The 21,256-nt window shown below is 36.5% G+C and overlaps 1 long non-coding RNA gene and 1 pseudogene across 1 annotated transcript in view; both read left to right on the top strand.

Moving 5' to 3' along the window:
* Positions 1-21,256, top strand: part of LOC119868168 — a 207,633-nt gene that overhangs the window by 137,909 nt on the left and 48,468 nt on the right. The window lies entirely within an intron of this gene.
* LOC119868167 lies at positions 404-1,053 on the top strand (annotated as a pseudogene).

Here is a 21,256-nt window from a genome sequence, read left to right as displayed (position 1 = left end):
AGGATATAGAAGCAATGTACAGAAATCTGTTGAATTTCTATATACCAATAATGAAGCGCAGAAAGAGAAATCAATGAACTGATCCAATTTACAATTGTACCAAAATCATAAGATGCCTAGGAATGAACCTAACCAAAGAGGTAAAAGATCTGTACTCGGAAAGGTATAGAATATTTATGAAAAAAATTGAGGAGGACACAAAGAAATGGAAAACATTCCATGCTCATGAATTGGAAAAAAAAAATTGTTAAAATGTCTATACTACTGAAAGCAATCTACACATTCAATGCAATCCCTATCAAAATACCACTAGAGCCGCTCCTGGTGCTGCTTGTGTGCTCGTTGGGTGCAGACCTGGTACCTCTTTTGTGAAGCCGCAACTGAGGAGACTCCGGCACTTGCCATGGCTGATGAAAAGCCCAAGGAAGGAGTGAAGACTGAGAACAACGATCATATTAATTTGAAGATGGCAGGGCAGGATGGTTCTGTGGTGTAGTTTAAGATTAAGAGGCATACACCACTTAGTAAACTAATGAAAGCCTATTGTGAACGACAAGGTTTGTCAATGAGGCAGATCAGATTCCGATTTGATGGGCAGCCAATCAATGAAACAAACACACCTACACAGTTGGAAATGGAGGATGAAGATACAATTGATGTGTTCCAGCAGCAGACAGCAGGTGTCTACTAAAAAGGGAACCTGCTACTTTACTCCAGAACTCTGTTCCTCCAGACCAAGAAGACATTCTCAAATAGAAAGCCATAATTTGGTTCCACCACATCCTGACTACTACAGTATAGTTTTCTCTATTCTTTCATTTTCCCCTTCCCCATTCCTTTATTGTACATAAAGTAACTGTGTATGTGCACAAGCATATTGCATTTTTTAACTAAATGGCCAATGGTATGTTTTGATCGACATCAAATGGAGATGGGATGGGGAAAAATACTGCTTCTGTGAAAATACCCCCTCTCTCCATTAGTGGCATGCTCAGTCAGCTCTTATCTTTGTATTCCAGTAAGTTATTTTGTTCTCACTGTTTAACAAAAAAAGAACAAAAAAAAAAAAAAAAGAACAACATAAAAATCCTTGCATACCTTGTTCGATTGGAGAATTTTAATGTTTTTCATCTATCATTGTAAAACCAAGGACAATTTTATAACTTTTTTTTGTACGTAGCTATTACATGTAGGGCAATCTGTCTTTAAGTAGGGATAAATTACTCTAAAAGAGATGAATCCTAGATAGTTTTCCCTTCAAGTCAAGCATCTTGTTGTTTAAATAAACTTCTTGTTTGAAAAAAAATACTGCCAGAATTTTTCACAGAGCTAGAACCAACACTCCTAAAATTGGTATGGAACCACAAAAGAATGTGAATAGCCATAGCACTCCTGAAAAATAAAAGCAAAGCTGGAGGCATCATGATACAGGACTTCAAGCTATATTATGAAGCTGTAGTGATCAAAACAGTATGGTATTGGCACAAAAACAGACACATAGATCAATGGAACAGAGTAGAAAACCCATAATTGGACCCACAATCTTCATCAAAGCAGGAAAGAATACCCAATGGAAAAAAGTTTCTTCAATAAATGGTGTTGGGAAAACTGGACAGCAACATACAGAAGAATGAAACTAGATCATTTTCTTACCCCATACACAAAAATAAATTCAAAATGGATGAAATACCTAAATGTGAGACAGGAAACCATCAAAATCCTAGAGAAGAACACATGCAGCAACCTCTATGACCTTGGTCATAGCAACTTCTTAATAGACGTGTCATCAGAGGAAAGGGAAACAAAGCAAAAATGAACTGTTGGGACTTCATCAAAATAAAAATCTTCTGCACAGTGAAGGAAACAACAAAAGCAAAAGTAGCCTACAGGATGGAAGAAGATATTTGGAAATGCCCCATCTGATAAGGGTTAGTATCTAAAATCTATAAAGAACTTATCAAACTCAATACCCAAAAGACAATCCAGGAGAGAGATGGGCAGAAGACATGAATGAACATTTTCCCAAAGAAGACATCCAGAGGGATCCCTGGGTGGTGCAGCGGTTTGGCGCCTGCCTTTGGCCCAGGGCGCGATCCTGGAGACCCAGGATCGAATCCCACGTCGGGCTCCCGGTGCATGGAGCCTGCTTCTCCCTCTGCCTGTGTCTCTGCCTCTCTCTCTCTCTCACTGTGTGCCTATCATAAATAAATAAAAATTTAAAAAAAATTTAAAAAAAAGAAGACATCCAGATAGCTAACAGACACATGGAAAGATGCTCAACATCACTCATCATCAGGGAAATACAAATCAAAGCCACAATGAGATATCACCTCACACCTGTCAGAATGGCTAGTTAACAACACAGGAAACAATAGGTGTTGGTGAGGATGTGTAGAAAGGAAAACCCTCTTGCATTGTTTGTGGGAATGCAAACTGGTGCAGCCACTCTGGAAAACAGTATGAAGGTACCTCAAGAAGTTGAAAATACAACTACCCTATGATCCAGTAATTGCACTACCAGGTATTTACCCAAAGGATACAAAAATACTGATTCATAGGGGCACTTTCACCCCAATGTTTATAGCAGCACTATCCTCAATAACCAAATTATGGAAAGAACCTAAATGTCCACTGATTGATGAATGGATAAAGAAGAATTGGTATATATACACGATGGAATAGTACTCAACCATCAAAAAGAATGAAATCCTGCCATTTTCAAGGATGTGGATGGAGATAGAGTGTATTATGCTAAGTGAAATAAGTCAGTCAGAGAAAGACACATACCACATGATATTACTCATGTGGAATTTAAGAATCAAAACAAATGAACATCATGGGAGAGGGGGAAAAGAGAGAGGGAAACAAACCATAAGAGACTCTTAAAGATAGAGAACAAACTGAGGGTTGATGGAGGGAGGTCGATGGGAGATGCACCAGATGGGTGATGAGTATTCAGGAGGGCACTTGTTATGTTGAGCACTGGGTACTATATGTAAGTGATGAATCACTGAACCCTACTCGGGAAACCAATATTGCACTGTATGTTAACTAACTAGAATTTAAATAAAATTTTGAGAAAAAAAAGAGAGATCACTTCACACACACTAGATTGGCTTTAATCCAAAAGACAGCTAATAACAAGCATTGGCAAGGATTTGGAGAAATTGGAACTCTCATACACTGATAGTTGAAATGTAAAATGTTTCAGCCACTTTGGAAAGCAGTCTGGTAGTTCCTTAAATGGTTAAACTTAGAGTTACCATATGCCTTAGCAATTCTAGTCCTAGGTACATACTTAGGAGAAATGAAAACATATCCTACACAAAAACTTGGACTTAAATGTTCAAAGCAGCAATTATTCATAAAAGCCAGAATGTGGAAACAACTCAAATATCCCTCAACTGATGAATGGTTGAATAAAGTGTGGTCTATCTGCACAATTGAATATTATTAAGTAGTAACAAAAAATGAAGTACTTGTACATGTTACAACATGGATGAACCTTGAAACCACTTATACTAAGTGAAAGAAGCCAGTCACAAAAGACCACATCTTAGGTGATTCCATGTATATGAAATGTTAGTAATTGGCAAATCTATAAATACATAGAGTAGATTAGTGATTGCCTAGGGTTAGGAGATACGTGGAAACTGGTGGTGACAGCTAAGGGGCACAAGATTTTTTTTTGGACTGATGAAAATGTTCTAAAGTTGATTGTGGTGATGGATGCACAATTATGTGAATATACTAAATGCCATTTATCGTACATTTTCAATGGGCAGATTGTGTGGTATGTGAATTTTATCTCAATATGTCTTTTTTAAAAAAAAAATACACTAATAAAAAGTCTTGCTTAGAGAAAAAAATTCCTCTATCATGCGACACATCTGGATCATTGGGAGAGAAGAGGCCAAAAGATGGTAGAGAGAATGCTGGGGATGCCAGTGGGTAAATTACTTGTTCACAAGAACAGGTAATGAGAACGTTTGGCAGATTTACTCTCTAGGGAGTAAATTAATAGGTGGAATTAACCCAAGTTCAAAAAGGGCATTCTTAGCTAATTATGTTTATAAAAATCTGTCAGGTTTAGTAGCATGGTGGATATGTTTATAGAGTGGACTTACTATAACACTAATGAAGAAAACTTGTAAATTAAAACATTAAGTATTTTAAATGTTTTCTTTGAATTAATGCATATTAGCAAAAAAAAAATCCCCCAGATATATCTGACTAGTTTATAACATGTATCCTTAATGTATGGAGTTATAGCTAATTCCATTAATTTTTTTCTGTGTATTGTTGTAACAGGATTAAAAATGCCTACTATCTGAAGCAGTTTTCTGTACTCTGTAGGTTCAAGAAGTGCTGTCTCTGGTGCTCAGACATGGGAAGGGGAAGGAAGGGTCTTATTATTTTAAAGATTTTATTTATTTATTCATGTATTCATGGAGACACACACACACACACACACACACGGGGGGGGGGCAGAGACACAAGCAGAGGAAGAAGCAGGCTCCATGCAGGGAGCCTGACGTGGGACTCAGCCCTGGGTCTCCAGGATCACCCCTGGGCTGAAGGTGGCGCTAAACCGCTAAGCCACCTGGGCTGGGAAGGGTCTTACTAAAATGCTAGTTAGGGGCTTTTGTATCAGGGTAAAAAATAATTCTGACCCAACTTGAAGAATCTGTCAATGCCAGTCTTGTTAAAGAGCTAATCATTCTCCTTAAACAATGCCATCCCCATAGAGGTGAGGTTACCATGCTAATTGTTCAAATCCTAATTCTTCTAGCCAGTTCTTTCTGATTAAGAGGTCTGTCTGCCACTATCCAATCCTCACCTCTGCAATGCTGACACCTCATGGGCTGGTTGCATGGTGAAAATTGGAGCTGGAAGGCATGAACAATATTTTTAGTGCACATGATCTCTTCAGATAAACTAGAAAAATATTTCATTAAATTGAGCCATTTATATTAATTGGTTCATGTATATAATTTTTTTCTTCATGGAACAAATTGCCAACAGTTATATTAATTATATTCCCATTTTACCAGTGAGTAAACTGAATTTTAGTGAGGTTAATAGGTTGCCCAAGAACCAGGGATCATTAAATAAGAAAGGTTAGTTCGAAAACTGCTTCTGTATCATACGATTACAAAGTTTATGTTCTTAACCATTATGTTTCTAAAGCATAGGCCATGGAGAAAGTGTCCTTCTTTTTTGACCAAAGCAGCTGTCATTTACACCTGCTGACCTAGTGCATTGCTAAAAATTTCCCCTATTTTCTCTAATGGTAGCTATAAGAATACACCTTTCAAATCTTCAGCTGCAGGAAGTATAATCTATCAATGACTTTTTCTGTCATATGGCTCCAGCATCAGACAAAGGAGGAGAACATAGAAAACAACGGGAAAATTTGGGAGTCAGGATGGTGTAGAATACATCACTTCTGCCCACATTTCATTGGCCAGAATTCAATTACAAGGGATTCTGGGAAATGTAGTATAGTCATGTGACCAGGAAGTTCAAGAGAACATGGATTAGTGAACAAATAGCCAGTGTCTTGTACAATCTGTAATACTTTTGTTATGCTTTTTATGTCTGACAGCTTACTCAGGAACAATCACTAGAAAAAGACTCTATCTATTATATGGTCACAGATACAGAATCCAGGAGGTGTAAATGTTCATTTACTCTGGATTATCTTTCACTATATACAGAATCTGCTTCAGATGGCATCTTAGAGACCTCCTCTTCTCTTTCTCTGTTCCCCAAATGTCTCTTTTTCCCATGGTCACTTTGATACTTCTACACCTCTATTCTTCCCTAGCATTCTAGTGCTACCCTGAAGAGGAAGCATATCTGCTTGAGGTTCTAAAAATTCTTCCTTGGTGCTACAAAAAGGGAAGAAGAGACCATTATTTGGACTGACATGAGGCAGCCCTAAATCCTTTGGATTCCTCAAAATATTGGAAATCTACAGTTCAAACTCAACTTTTTCTTGCTAATAATTGACCACCACTCAAGGTATAACTTCAATGTATTTTATATCCACAACATTGTTAAAAATTTCATACTCTTTGATCCAGCAATTCTATTTTAAGGAATTAATTTTAAGAACTAATCAGACAAGTTAAAAAAAAAGATGTAAAGATATTTTACTGCGTTATTGATAGTGAAGAACCAGATACAAACTAATATCTGAATGTCTTAAATTAGGAAATTGTCCCCAGAATTATAGAGTCACAATACAAAGTATGAATACCATGTAGCCATCAAAAATGATAACTCATACCCATATTTACCCGATAGAAAAATACTCCTAATAGAGAAATGAAAACTTATATTGCAAAATAGTAATTATAGCATGATTTTAATTGTTACATATATATTTTCTTGGAAAATATTAGAAAGATCACACCAAAATATTAAGTGATTGATTATCTTTAGGTCACGGAATTTTATATTGTTTCAATATTGCTTAATTGATTATCTGTATTTCTAAGAAGGTTCTCCACATTTAATAGTTGCATAATAACATAGTGAAGAAATAAAATATGGAATTAGAGAGAGGGAGATGAAGACAAGTCTCAGAAGATGGTCTGGTTTAGAAGCAGAGTGCTGACATTTACGGTGTGTATGAAAGTACTTGGTTCCCAATGTTCTCCACCCATTCTCTCACCAATCTCCTCCACTTTAGGAACTTAGAGGCAAATTCTCCTTTAATAATTTCACTTAAATAGAAATCCAACAACATAGTATAAAGATATGTTAAGTAACTTACCTAAAGCCACACAAATTAAATTTCCTGAAATAGTGGTTCTTTTTTCCTTTTTAAAAGAAGATTTTATTTATTTATTCATGAGAGACAGAGAGAGAGAGACAGAGAGAGAGAGAGGCAGAGAGAGAAGCAGGCTCCATGCAGGGAGCCTGACATGGGACTCCATCCCGGGTCTCCAGGATCACACCCTGGGCTGAAGGCAGCGCTAAACTGCTGAGCCACCCAGGCTGCTGCTTCTTTTGTCCTTTGTAAAGTCAGTTCCTTTGATTTTAATGTGTTATGAATTTAAAAAATATTATAATATTTTTCCCTGTCACCAAAATTTTAAAAACCTGTGATGCTTAGGAAAATAGGGCTAGTAAGTCACTTTTGTAACTCAAGAGCAAAACTTAACAAAGACTACCGATTTCATAGACAGTAGGCTAATTAAATAGTGTGGTGGTTGTGAGAATGCCTCTTGGATCTTCTACTCTGGGGAGTTCAGTTGACTGGCAGCTCTAGCTGCTGCACTATGAAATCTGTCTGCATTCTGCTCCAAAACCACACTTCCGGTCAATGACAGCTTTTGGCAGGGCTGCTCCCAGCTAATGACTGAGTATAGCAAGGGTACAAAAGCAAGTACATTCATGGAAGATGCTGGACTCCTCTGATGGATGACTTAGGCACAAGGACCCCTTTACAGTATTGGAAGACTCTCTGAGAACTGCAATGCAGACTAAGATGCTTCCAACCAAACTTTCTTTCTTCCCTCTGTCCGTTAGATTGCAATGCACACCTGCATTGCAATCTAATGGCTCTTCCAGGCTCTCCCCTCTCCGTTTTCTCATAGGCATGTCTCCTAACACATTTCTTGAACATGTAGTCCTTTCAACATTTTTTTTCTCAAAAGACCCAAGCTAATGCAAATAGTTCATAATGTGTTCAAGAGATTAAAGGTTAAGTGATATGTATAAACACACTTGCCAGGACACTGGGTACCTCAGCGGTTGAGAACCTCCCTTCAGCACAGGGTGTGATCCTGGAGTCCTGGGATCAAGTCCCACATCAGGCTCCCTGCATGGAGCCTGCTTCTCCCTCTGCCTATGTCTCTGCCTCTCTCTCTCATGAATAAATAAATAAAATCTTAAAAAATAAATAAACACACTTGCCACAATTCAGGTACAGACCTGGAGCCTGAAGAAAGCATTTTCCCTTGTGGCTGTCATTTAGGGGTTCCATTGAAACCTAAACAAAATTCTATTAAGATTTATTTCACTTTTGAGATGCCCAGGTGGCTCAGCAGTTGAGCGTCTGCCTTTGGCTCAGGGCGTGATTTCAGAGTACCAGGATTGAGTCCCACATCGGGCTCCCTGCATGGAGCCTGCTTCTCCCTCTGCCTGTGTCTCTGCCTCTCTCTCTCTCTGTCTCACATGAATAAATAAATAAAATCTTTCAAAAAAAGATTTATTTCACTTTTAATGGAGTTCCTGAAGAAGTCTGCTAATAGCACAATGATCAGAACTACTAATTACTCAGGCAGAGTCAGAACTTGGAACCTACTGTTAACTATCATCGAACATCATTGATTTTTAAAATTTATCTGTGTCTATCTTTGAATATTTGCTGCTTATATTATTGTCCCTTAAATTCTCTATGATTCTGTTTTCTTAATTTTTGGATCATTTACTATAATGGGTATCTCTTTGTGTTTAAGAGTAGTGGCTCTGGACCCATGTTGTAGTGTTTGAACCTGGCCCCAGGACTTACTGTGTGACCTTAGACAAGTTACTTACATCTTTGCTTCAGTTTCTTTACCTACAAAACGATTTTAATAATACCTATCTCCTAGGGTTATTATGAGGAGAATAGCACTTGGTCCATAGTACATTTTCATAAATATTGGCTATTGTGATCAGCATTAATTTATTGATCACCTCCTATGTGCCAGACAATGCCCTAGGTGCTCTGCGGGAAAACTGTGAATGGAAAACAGTGTGATTGAGGGACTTCTAGAACAATAGAAAAGTCTGGACATAAATAGATGCACAACTGTGGGATAAGGTCTGTATCAAAGGAAAATGGAAGGTTCTATAAAAAAATAGCATAAAATGGGTTTAGGGGAGGCTCCCCAAAATACATTAGTTACTCGTGACCTGAGTCATGAAGGTTATAGAACTTGTCTAGTCAAATCAGGGCTTTTACACAGAAGACAGCTTAAATGGAGGTATATAGATGTAGAACTGCATGGGACATTCGTGGCAGATACAAGAGATTTGATCTAGTCCAACTGAAGAGTGGGAGGAGAAGCACTCAGGGGCATATCTTCAGAGTTTGGCCTTGACTTTCATGCAATGGATTGTATAAGCCATTTAATTCTTAAACTTCAGAACCAAGCCAACTTACTCAACATTTCCCTACTCTATCAAAAAAACCCATAACATTTATTGAATATCTTGTCCATCTGGCTGTACTAGTACTAGTACACAGGGGCATAATGCCTTCAAATTCTCCTTTCTTACCTCCTTATGCATTGATTGAATTTTATTTTTTTTTCTTTTATTCCCTCAGATTCCAATTTTTCACTTCTACTAGATTGGAAAATATACTCTATTTCTATTCTTTTGTGATTACCCTAGAATTTTTCATAAGCTTATTTATCAAGTCTAAAGTAAATCAATAATGTTATCTTTCCAAATAATTCAAGTACCTTAAAATTAATCACTCCCTACTCACAACTTCTATACATTTATTGACCATACAACCACATAATTCTATTTTGAATTTTAACCCTGAAAATTATATACTATTGATATCAATACATGCTTAATTTTATCTATGTGTTGACCATTTCACATGCTTAGCATTCTTTCTTTCATCTCATACAGTCCTTCTGTGTTCATTTTCTTTTCCCTGAAAGTAAAAGTTCCTTTAATGATGGCATTGGTGATTAGACCATTAAACCATAGTACTAGTAATAATAATGATGATGATGATGATGATGATAATGATAAAAGTAGTTACACATTTTTGCATGTCTACCATGTGTCAGGCACTGTGCTGAGGGCTTTAAATGGATGATCTCTTTTAATCCGTGCCAAAAACCTGTCAGATTCCATTATTATCTCTATGTTACAGATAGGAAAGCTGAATCTTAGATTAAGAAACATGATTAAGGGCACACAAGTCGACTGCAAAATTTTTTGTGTAATCCACTGCCTATGTTTCTAACCATTCTTCTTTCATCCATACAATTGTGGACGTGTTTCAAAATATCTTCTACACCAGGTAGTGTCTTACTTGTCACTAGACTTATAGATTCTATTTGTGAATAGGATGTTTAGCACCAATTGAAGCCTTGTGAATAGATAATGCATTCTCATTTAATTTCCTGAGAGATTTTTCACATATAAAACTGTCATCACAATTCAGAGTCCTTCACTGTGGCTATGCATCAATAAGTACATAAATTGTAGGCAAACTACATTACAATGCTACATCATCAGTTATGTTGCAACAGATCTGACTTCAAGCTATCTTAACCTAAGCAAAAGGAAGCCATTCTCAAGTATGTGATCTACCATCAAAAACAGTGTTCTCCTATTATTCAAAGTATTCATGCATGTTGAAATTTTCCTCCTCTAGGGCCTCTTGAAGTCACTTTCTTGGGCACCAGTGTCCCCAAATCATAGTAACAGTTGTTTGTTCAAAATAACTAAGAGCAAGAAGGATTATTCTGTGATGCCTCATTTTGTGGTGCTAAATTTCACAGTAAACCATCTGTACATTATTCAAATAGATTTGCTTTAAATATGTGATATCTATATAATATCTATATTATATATACATGTATATACATGTATATGTATGGATATATATCCACATTTATATATCCATAATTTGACTATTGTAAGTAATGCTGCAATAAATATAGGGGTGCACACTATATGTTGGCAAATCGAACTCCAATAAAAAATATACAAAAAAATAATCTCAAGTCTTCTTACAAAATATGCTTTGTATGATATTTTCCCCTAAACTTCATACTAGAAAATAAATATATGGGAATTATAAAATATATAGGAACACACATACCTATTCAAATTAGTGTTTTCATATTCTTTGGGTAAATATCCAGTAAGAGAATTAGAGTAGTTCTACTTTTAATTTTTTCTGTAACCTCCATACTGTTTTCCAGAGTGGCTGCACCAGTCTGCATTCCTACCAGTAATGCACAAGGGTTCCTTTACTTCACATATTTACCAACACTTATTTCTTGTGTTTTGACAAGCATGATGTGATATCTCATTGTGGTTTTTATATGCATTTCCCTGATAATTAGTGATTTTGAGCTGCTTTTCATGTGTCTGTTGGCTGCATATATATCTTTTTTGGATAAAATTCTGTGCATGTCTTCTGCCCATTTTTTAATTGTACTATTTGGTTTTTTGGAGCTGAGTTGTACAAGTTCTTTATACATATTGGGTACCAACTATTTATTGGATATGTCATTTGCAAATATCTTCCCCCATTCAGTAGGTTTGTTTTTAATTTTGCTGATGGTTTCCTTTGCTGTGCAAAAGCTTTTTTTTTTTTTAAGATTTTATTTATTCATGAAAGACACAGAGAAAGAGAGAGGCAAAGACATAGGCAGAAGGAGAAGCAGGCTTCCTACAGGGAGTTTGATACGGGACTCGATCCCAGGACCCCAGGGTCATGACCTGAGCCAAAGCCAGATGCTCAACCACTGAGCCACCCAGGTGCCCCTGTGCAAAAGCTTTTTGTTTTATTATAGTCCCAACAGTTTATTTTTGCTTTTGTTTCCCTTGCCTCAAGCACATATCTAGAAAAATGTTGCCAAGGCCTATGTAGACAGAAAAACACTGCCTTTGCTCTCTTCTAGGACTTTTATGGTTTCAGGTCTCACATTTAGGTCTCCAGTTTCATTCATTCACATGTGGCTGTCCAATTTTCACAGCATACTTTGTTGAAGAGACTGTCTTTTTCCCACTGCATATTCTTAACTCTTTTGTCAAATATTAAGTGACAATATAATTTTTGGTTTATTTATGGGCTGTCTGTTCTGTTTTATTGATATATATATATCTATTTTTGTGCTGGTACCATACTATTTTGATTACTACAGCTTTGTGGTATATGTTGAAATCTGGGATTGTGATACCTCCAATTTGTTTTTCTTTTTCAAGATGCTTTGATTACTCAGGGTCTTTGTAGTTCCTTACAAATTATAGGATTGTTTGTTCTAGTTCTGTAAAAAATGCTGTTGGTCTTTTGATAGGGATTGCATTAAATCTGTAGATTGCTTTGGGTAGCATAGACATTTTACCAGTATTTATTCTTCCAATCCATAAGTATGGAATATCTTTCCTTTTCTTTGTGTCATCTTCAATTTCTTTCATCGGTGTTTTATAGTTTTCAGAGTATTTTAGTTTTCAGAGTATAGTTTTTCACCTCTTTGGTTAAGTTTATACCGAACTATTTTATTTTGGTGCAATTATAAATGGGATTTTTTTCTTAATTTCTCTTTCTGCTGCTTCATTATTAGTGTGTAGAAATGAAAAAGTTTCTGCACATTGATTTTTTTTATCCTGTGATTTTACTGAATTCATTTATTAGTTCCAGTAGCTTTTTTGGTAAAGTCTTTAGGGTTTTCTATATAGTGTCATGTCATCTGCAAATAGTGACAGTTTTACTTCTTTCTTACAATTTGGATGCCTTTTATTTCTTTTTGTAGTCTGATTGCTGTGGCTATAGCTTCAGGTACAATATTGAATAAAAGCAGTGAGAGTGGACATCCTTGCCTTGTTCCTGACCTCAGGGGAAAAGGTTTCAGTTTTTTTTTTTCTATTGAGGATGATGTTAGTTGTAGGTCATATAAAGACTCTATCATGTTGAGGTATAGTCCCTCTGAACCTACTTTGTTGACGGTTTTTATCATGGGTGGATGCTGGACTTTGTCAAATGCTTTTTCAGCTTCTATTGAAATGATTGTATGGTTTTTATTCTTTCTCTTATTGATGTGATGAAGCACATTGATTGATTTGTGAATATTGAACCACTCTAGCATCCCAGAGATAAATTCCACTTGATCATGGTGATTGATTCTTTTTAATGTATTGTTGAATTCAATTTGCTAGTATTTTGTTGAGGATTTTACATCTATGTTCACCAGGGATATTGGCCTATAGTTCTCTTTTTTAGTGGTGTCTTTATCTTGTTTTGGTATCATGGTACTTCTGGCCTCACGGAATGAATTTGGAAATTTTTCTTCCTCTTCTATTTTTTGGAATAGTTTGAGAAGAATAGGTATGAACTCTTCTTTAAATGTTTGACAGAATTCACCTGTGAAGCCATCTGGTTCTGGACTTTTGTTTGTTGGGAGTTTTCTGATGACTGGTTCAACTTCATTGCTGGTAATTGGTCTATTAAAATTTTCTATTTCTTCCTGATTCACTTTTGGAAAATCATATATTTCTATAATTTATCTATTTCTTTGAGGTTGTCCAGTTTATTGGCATATAATTATTCAAAATATTCTCTTATGATCCTTTGTTTTTCTGGTGTCAGTTTTAATTTCTTCTCTTTCCTTTGTGATTTTGTTTATTTGAGCCCTCTCCCTTTTTTCTTTTCTTTTTTTATCAGTCTGGTTGAAGGTTTATCAATTATGTTGTCTTTTTCAAAGAACTAGTTTCTGGGTTTTTTTTTCAGTTCCTGGTTTTATTGATCTATTCTACTGTTGTATTTTCTAGTTTCTATTTCATTTATTTCTGGTCTAATCATTATTATTTCCTTACTTCTGCAGGTTTTGGGTTTTGCTTATTCTTCTTCTAGCTCCAATAGGTATAAGATTAGATTGTTTATTTGAGATTTTTCTTGCTTCTTGAGGTAGGCCTGTATTGCCATAAATTTCCCTCTTAGAACAGCTTATGATGGGTTCTCCAAATTTTGGGTTATTGTGTTTTCATTTTCACTTTTCTCCATGTATTTTTTTATTTCCTCCTTGATTTCTTGGTTCACCCATTTATCATTTAGTAGCATGTTATTTAACCTCCATGTATTTGTGTTCTTTTCAGACTTTTTGTTGTAGTTGATTTCTAGGTTCATAGCATTGTAGTCAGATAAGGTGCATGGTATGACTTCAGTCTTTTTGAATTTTTTGAGACTTGTTTTGTGACCTCTTTTTTTGTAAAGATTTTATTTATTTATTCATGAGAGACACAAAGATAGAGAGAGAGAGAGAGAGAGAGAGAGAGGCAGAGACATAGACATAGACAGAGACATAGGCAGAGGGAGAAGCAGGCTCCACGCAGGGAGCCTGATGTGGGACTCGATTCCCGGACTCCAGGATCATGCCCTGTGCCAAAGGCAGGTGCTAAATTGATGAGCCACTCAGGACCTCTTATGTTATCTATTCTACATAACATTCCACATAAACTTGAGTAGAATGTATATTCCTCTGTTTTAGGATGGGATGTTCTGAATGTATATATACATATATACACTATCAGGTCTAATGTCATTCAAAGCCACTGTTTTCTTGTTGATTTTCTGATTGGACGATCTATGCATTGATGTAAGTGAGGTGTTAAAGTGCCCAACTATTATTATGTTACTATCAATTACTTCCTTTATGTTTGTTAATAGCTGCTTTATGTATTTGGGTGCTCTCCTGTTAAGTGCATAAATATTCTTGTTGGATTGTTCCTTTTATGATTATATAGTTTCCTTCTTTGTATCTTTGTTTTCAAGTCAATTTTCTGTGTATAAATACTGCTACTTGGATTTTTTTCGCATCCATTTGCATGATAAATGTTTCTCCATACCCTCACTTTCAGAGGAGGTCCCGTGCATTCAGGGTGGTACGGCCCTAAACCATCCCCTCACTTTCAATTTGCATGTGTCTTTAGGTCTTCTTTGCTACTAAAGAATGAATGGGTCAATGAAAAAATCAAAGAAGAAATTTAAAAATTACATATAAAAACTAAAATGTAAACACAACAGTTCTAAATCTTTGGATGCAACAGAACTGTTTCTAAGAGGGAACCTCTTCAAGAAGAGGTTACTTTTATTTTTCATTTTTTAATGTTATTTATTTATTCATTCATGAGAGACACACAAAGAGAGAGAGACAGAGCGAGGCAGAGACACAGGCAGAGGGAGAAGCAGGTTCTATGCAGGGAGCCTGATGTGGGACTCCATCCCAGGTTTCTAGGATCACGCCCTGGGCTGAAGGTGGCGCTAAACTGCTGAGCCACCCGGGCTGCCCAAAGAGGTTACTTTTAGTCTAGAACCTAAAGGCTAAGAAGGAATTAGTATACTGAAAGGAGAGAAATAAGAAATAAGACATGTCAGTGTGAAGGTTCTAAGGTAGAAAAAAGGATTTTTTAGAGCATCTAGAAGAGGTAGAGGGGAAGGAAGTGGGAGCACCACCCTGTAAAGCCTTGTACACAACTCTAAATATTTTGTCCATTTTTCTCAGAGCAATAGGAAGCTATGGAAAGACTCTAATCAGGACAGTAAAAAAATCAGCAACACATGGTAGTTGACATCTTCAGTAAGCAGTACTTCTTCTGCAATTTGGTAGGAGGGGAGAACTTTTCTGATTTGGCTTTTGAGTTGTCCACATACAACTTTCCTCGGTGTTGTAAATTGCAGCCCACTTCTCTGTGCTGCCTCACTACTGCTCACTCCATTGCAGTTGAAGCTTGGACATTAGGCAGAACTCCCCGATGGACTGTAGCACCTTCATTTGGCCCTAGTGAGAGAGAAATGAGGCAGGACACATTTTACTCTTTCATTCTGTCCATTAGTCCCAATAGTTCCACCCTTTAAATCTGTATATATGTTAGAATTCTTTTAGTGGCTGAGAATTATGATGGAGTAGGAAAGAAAAAAATCTAAAAGAGCACGGGAGATATGTTTACCTACATAACCCAAAAGGAAAGCACCTAATATGTATGTGGGGATGGGTGTCCAAATTCCATATCCATGTTCTCAGATCCACTTCCTCTTCAAGAGAACCTTCGTCTAATATCCATCTTGCCAACCTTTAGTGACCTTTCAGGACAGAGTTTCAGTACACACACGTTTTGTTCTCAGCTCAGGATATATCCCTCTGCTCCCATCAATTTCCCTAAATCTGATCTATTCAGTCTATAACCAGACTCTAGGGTCCAGCAGGACAAACCATAGTAATATTTGACATTTTGTCTCCCATGGAAACATCTAGGTGTGCATTGACACCCCTTTTATGTACTAATTTGAGCTCCTCTCACCAAGATGAGTTGCATACAAATCTCTATTTTTCTGATTGCTCAATGGTTAACTATTGGAACACATACTTATGTGTACCCACATGTGCTTATCCATAATCTTCATAGGACAAACGCTATTTGGCAGAGACTGTACAAACAAGCCCCATAGGAAGGGAAAGGCCATAATTCCCTAAGGTTCCATAATTTACAAGGTCACATCTCTCACAATGGAGTTAGTACAGTACATAATTATGCAAAGTAGTGTTATTTCCTTTCTATTATCCCCTTCTTTCAAACTGTACCTTCTTGAGCCTGCCAAGAATAAGAAATGGCCCATTACTAAGCCATACACCTTTTAATGACCACTCAGTTAGCTACACAAAGATCTGGTTAAAGCTTGAAATTACCTTTTGAAATTTTCCAATTAGCTATTAGACAAAGGCCATCCATCACCCCAGCCTCTGTCTTGGGAGGAGGGCTTTGGTGCTTGGAAAGTAGGGGAAATGAGTATAATCGGATTTGCATTTTTATCAGAATATCCTGAGTGGTAAGTGGGAAGTGGTTGCAAGAAGGAATGTAAGAGTGCCTGCTGTGGGACCAGAAGAAGAAAAAAGAACAGATACAATGCAGTCTTGATTTTGTAGTCAAACAACTCACCAAAAAATAGGTCAGGGAAAGGAACTTCATCAAGTAAGATAGGTTCTGGTTTACACTATGGAAATTATACTGAGAAGATGGTGTCTTAGAAAATTTACAGGGTTTCATGAATGTGGATTATCACTATTTTATAAATAGGAGGAAAAATGTAATAAGATGAAATGAAATGGCACTCCCCCAAAATTACCAAACAGTAATAGAATCCAAGATCTGTACAAATTAATATAATCTTTCCTTCATAACTTTTCAAAGGGAGCCCCTCATGAACAGCAACAACAAATTCCAGAAACTTTGTGTGTGATTATGACCACTTTATAAGCATTTGGATCAAATTAATACAACTGGAATAACTGGCTTTTGTTCTAAAATTAAATTAGACAAATGATATTCAGAAAGCACAACCCCCATACCTCAGATACTCTTCCTCAGAAATGAGATTTCAACTTTTCTGACACTAAATTTGGGGAGAGGTGTCAAATCATTATAATAACTGCAAGCTGGCCCCAGCTAAAATAGCATCTCAGCAGCCTACCACTGGCGTGCAATCAACTGCACACCCACTGCTGGACTTGATACACAATTGTGGCACCAAAAAATGATTAGAATGTACTTCTTGGTGCCAAGTATTGCAGTGCAACAAATTAACCTTTGACCAGATTAATTATTTTCCTACTTTCTAGATGTCTAAGTCCGTTAAGCATTTTTAGATCAATGCAACCATATGTCCACCTATAACACTTGAGAGACTATTTACTTGCAGAAAAACCCTCTGTCTCACAAAGGATAGTACATCTTCCAACTCAGAAGGCTGGGCAACTGACTATTTCCAAGTATTTGACACACTAAACAGTCCAGAAGTGCTTACCTATTTGCATCATGTAAGTATATTTCCACATTCTCACACAAAATTGACCCAAACTAATAGTTTTTCTACAAAATGTTTCCAATGCTTTATTTTTTTTCAGAATTGTTAAGATCAGTACCTTTCTCTGCACCATATATCTTTGTAGCAGTAATTAGCTTTGTGGAATTGTTAGAGGAAAGTAGGTTTCCCTGGAGAAGAAGAAAGATCTACAAATTGTTACATATATAAAGGCAATTTAGGTGGAAAATGGTATAAAGTGAGCAGTTGATCTAAATAGTCTAGATTTATTCCTTAGGTCTCAGTGTTTCTTACTTTTATACTTCTGGACTTTTAGCTAAGGTACAACACTATTATTATTAAGTTGTCCATTATAGCCATCTTTTATAGAACCTTAATTTATATCTAAGATTGCAGTGTTCAGGATTACAAGTATTCCAGTTTATTGGCAGCTTATTTTTTCCACAAAAATCTCTGTGGAAACCTTACTGCAGGACAACCCCTAAAAAAATTGTGTCTCATTTTCTACCAAATAAATATAATAATATAAATGTGCTATTTTAAAAGGAGAACCCATGAGACCAAAACAAGCCATAAACAAAAATCAAAATAGTGATAATAATCTTTAGTCACAATACTTTATTGTGTATAAATATATGTTTTAATGTGAATTCTGAATAGAGTTGAAGTTTTATACAGGGGTGTTAAATATGATGAAAGAAATATATTTTTTAAAAGATTTTATTTATTTATTCATGAGAGACACACACAGAGAGAAGCAGAGACATAGGCAGAGGGAGAAGCAGGCTCCCTGCAGGAGCCCAATGTGGGACTCCATCCTGGATCCTGGGATCACTCCCTGAGCTGAATGAAGGTAGACCATCAACTGGTGAGCCACCCAGGCATCCCAAAAGAAGTCTTTTTAGAAGGAATAGTTAATGCTTGAGGGCTTTTAACTTTTTATAGAAGCGCATATAGCTGTTGACTTGTAAAGGGCTAGAGAACACTTGTGAAGGGCTAGAGAACACATCCACTGCATCTCCCCCTTCTGCTGGACAGATCGAAAAGAAAGACTACTTTGGCATAGTGTATAACTTCTTTTCTAAAAAAGACAAACAGTACACTTTGTTTTGTATAACAAGGTTATAGGGTATAGTGAAAGGGGCATATATTTTGGAATTAGAGGCATAGGACTTCAGATACTGGTTCTGTGACTATTTTGCAATGTGGGGTTCCATTTTCTCAAGTGAAGAAGGATAAAGCTAACTGGAAAAGTTTGCTGTATGAATTAAATGAAATGTATATGAAAACACTTAGCTCAAAGTAAGTTCTAAATCCTCTCTGGTCCTTTCATTTTTATAGACACGAGTTCATTGGATTTAAATGGGGTTTATGAGAAGCCCAAAGTGGTTTCCCCCAGGAACATAACAGTTTTATTGCAAATATTGAGGATAAACGAGAATGGATTAATTTCTATTGTAGTATTTCAAGAGATCACACAAAATGTTAAGTACAGAGATGCCATTAACCTTAAAACAATTAATCTATAAATACTAACATCCTAAAACCTACCAAACCTATCAATTACAAAGATCAGCAAATGTGTAATATAATTGTTTTTCCTGGCTTTAAGAATGAATATAGAATGATATTGACCATAAGATTATTGTACCTAATAGTGAAAATACAGAAAGTACAGAGCCTGAAAAATGGTAAACTCATTGTATTTTTTCTACTATAAGAAAAAAAAAAGATGGATGGCTTAATACTATAGTTTGATTATCATAAAAGTATATATTTTAGTATCCTTCTCTGCAATGTATACTTGCCTGCCATAAAAAGCTGGCCTGTTGACTAAAAAGTTTGATCAATTTTGTTCCCTGCAAGATTATTTTTTTCCTAGTATAAATGGAATAAATATTCCGAAATTCTTCCATTGAGGTATGTGCTTCAGTAAATGTTTCCTGAGCATCCCCAAAGGCTCTGAAGAACTCATGCAGAAAGGAGCATTTTCCTAGGAGGCAGTGTGTCATCTCCTCCTCCTCACATAAGCCTCTTTGTTTTCTTTCCTTTCCTCTCACTCACATCTTGACGTCTGTACTGTCTTACTACTTTCCCTACATTTTAATTGTTCCTCTTTTTGTCTTTCCTATCAGATCTTCCTTTCCTTATTTGGTGTACAAGCTTTGGAGTGAGGGCTTGAGGACAGTGCCTGCCAGCACTCACAAAGCTTCACAGTGGTCCACAGAGGAAGCAGAAGAGCCAGAGCTACATTTACTAGAATTAATGTGGAGAGTTATGAAGGCTGAGTTGTCCCTGGGGCATTGGTGTACTGGGGAAGGAAGGCTTTTTCAGGGAGCTTTAAGCCAAGGCTATGATCAGGAAGGGAACCATGCATGGTGTTGAGTGGCCCCCCTGAGGGTATAGAGAATAAAAAAGAGCAATAACTATTGCCTTGAGGAGGAGATAGAGGTGATAGAAACTTCTTCTGACCACAATTCCAGGCTTACAACACTGCTTTTCTGTTAGTGGTACTGTTCTTGTTTCTTTTGCCATTCCATATAGACACATACAAAACCAGGACACTGGGTGAAGAAGCCCAGTGAACTTTCTGGAAGCCAGTATCCCACAGTAACCATTAGATTATGGATTGTGGAAGGGAGGACTTGATGCAGGCTTCTTGGCCCCTTTTTCAGGAATAACTTCTAGCATGTGTCTAGCTATCATTTGCCTTAAAGACTTGAAAAGATTAAAAATGTGTCCAAAAGTGAGCTTGAGGGCAAAATGTACAAACAGGCAATATGGTTTCTTAGACCTTTGACCTTTTACAGAATTTGTGATGGTTTAAGGAGTGGGAAAACCCCAAAACACTTTTTTTGTGTGAGCTAATCTTCCCTTCTGCTGCTTTGAAGCATGTATGTTTTAGAGGAATTTTAAAATTCATGTCTTGGATTTGTGTTTCTAATTACACATAATTCATCAAGATCTTGCTCTTCATGAGCTATTTAATACTCAGGAAGTCATTTAAGTCATTTTAAAATCTTCCTGAAATCCAACAGGAAGTTATGTTTACAAAGGACTCACAAACCTGAGACATTTGCATGTTTCATTTGAATCAAAATGCAGAAGCCATAAGTATTTTGGAATGAGAGAGAAATTCAGCCTATCTCTTCAATAAGAAAGGGCTACTGCAATGTCATCCAAAATGCTTCCTGATAATCCCACCTGGACATGATGTGTGGAATCTTATATTACACATACATTACTTGTTGTCTGTTATAATTATTTGTGTGTGTATATGTCTGCTGTCTTTATTGTTACATTTTATTTAAATTCAATTAATTAACATATAATGTATTATTGGCTTCAGAGGTAGAGGTCAGTGATTCATCAGTCTTATATAATACCTGGGGCTCATTACATCACATGCCCTCCTTAATGCCCATCACCCAGTTACCCCGTCCCCCCTCCTCACTTCCAGTGACCCTCAGTTTGTTTCCTATGGTTTAGAGTCTCTTATGGTTTGTCTCCCCCTCTGATTTCATCTTGTTTCTTTTTTCTTCTCTTCCCATATGATTTTTTGTTTTGTTTCTTAAATTCTACATATGAGTGATATCATATGATAATTATCTTTCTCTGATTGACTTATTTCACCTAGCATAATGTCCTCTAGTTCTAACCACATCATTGCAAATGTCAAGATTT

This window comes from Canis lupus, chromosome X (assembly GCF_011100685.1).
Source record: "Canis lupus familiaris isolate Mischka breed German Shepherd chromosome X, alternate assembly UU_Cfam_GSD_1.0, whole genome shotgun sequence".
NCBI lineage: Eukaryota > Metazoa > Chordata > Mammalia > Carnivora > Canidae > Canis > Canis lupus.
The sequence above is the reverse complement of the archived record's forward strand: the minus strand, read 5'-3'. Positions and strand labels throughout refer to the sequence as shown.